The sequence below is a fragment of the Pseudomyrmex gracilis genome, unplaced genomic scaffold (assembly GCF_002006095.1).
Source record: "Pseudomyrmex gracilis isolate BER0280 unplaced genomic scaffold, ASM200609v1 scaffold_250, whole genome shotgun sequence".
In the NCBI taxonomy this organism is placed as follows: domain Eukaryota; kingdom Metazoa; phylum Arthropoda; class Insecta; order Hymenoptera; family Formicidae; genus Pseudomyrmex; species Pseudomyrmex gracilis.
Genome location: NW_018020834.1, coordinates 147,961 through 148,933, shown reverse-complemented (window position 1 = coordinate 148,933; position 973 = coordinate 147,961). Strand labels below are relative to the sequence as shown.

Genomic DNA, 973 nt, shown 5'->3' with positions numbered 1-973 from the left:
AATTAATTAACGAAAAGTAAATATAATTATATAACAAAAAATATATGAGGCTCGTAAGGCCTCACATATGAAATTCAACGGGCCTTAAAAAGTCATATTTGTTTTAAATATAATTAGTAATCATAAAAAAAAATAAACATATAAATTACGTCCGCTACGCTTGTCTTGTAATTTTTTTGGAAACCGAGATACGCGCAAGACACGCGCAAAATATATATTAGCTTTTAACGATTACATGTGCGTTTATTTGTTTGCTTTTGGAGATGCTACCGCGTTCGCATGTTGCGCACTGAAGGTTGGCGAAAGTATATTTTCGATACAGACGCGAAACTGCAAGTTCGAGATTGAAACTTTGTTCTCTCTCTCTCTCTCTCTCTTTCTGCGAGATCAAAGCGCGACTGGAAAATGTGAAAACTTACGGAAATCACTTACGAAATCGTTTATTGTGACTGCTCGAAGACCCCGGACGAGTCGAGCATTCTGTTTTCTGATTGCGTCAGAAATTCACAGACGAACTCTCGCGTAAACCGCCTTTATCGCAATAACATTTATGGATTATCGTGGAATTACGTATATACGACGCTCGAAAGAAATACAGAAAAATCTCTCTCTCTCTCTCTCTGTCGCAAGAGAACAACGCATTATCTCGCGATATATAAACTTTCGGTCGATTATTGCTCGATGTTACTTAACATTTGTTACGTACGCGCGCGCAAACACTGACGAGAGTCAGTACGCGCGGTATTTTCCACTGCTATAAGGAAAGTATTAAATTCGAAGAGAAGATAAAGTTGTTTCACAAAACGTCCCGAGTCGAAATTTAGCGTCTACATTGAACCTCAATTTTTGAAAAAAGGAAATTTCGGACGTACAGCAGCGTCAAAGTAGCATCTACTTTTTTTCTTGCTCCTACTTTGAGCCTATCAGAGCCTATTTTGAGCCTATCAGAGCCTGCAATGCGCAGTCTGATCTG

At 38.6% G+C, this 973-nt stretch overlaps 1 protein-coding gene across 1 annotated transcript in view; it reads right to left on the bottom strand.

The window, feature by feature from the left end:
* LOC109859243 (serine/threonine-protein kinase MARK2-like) overlaps positions 1-973 on the bottom strand; it is a 102,263-nt gene that overhangs the window by 57,422 nt on the left and 43,868 nt on the right. The window lies entirely within an intron of this gene.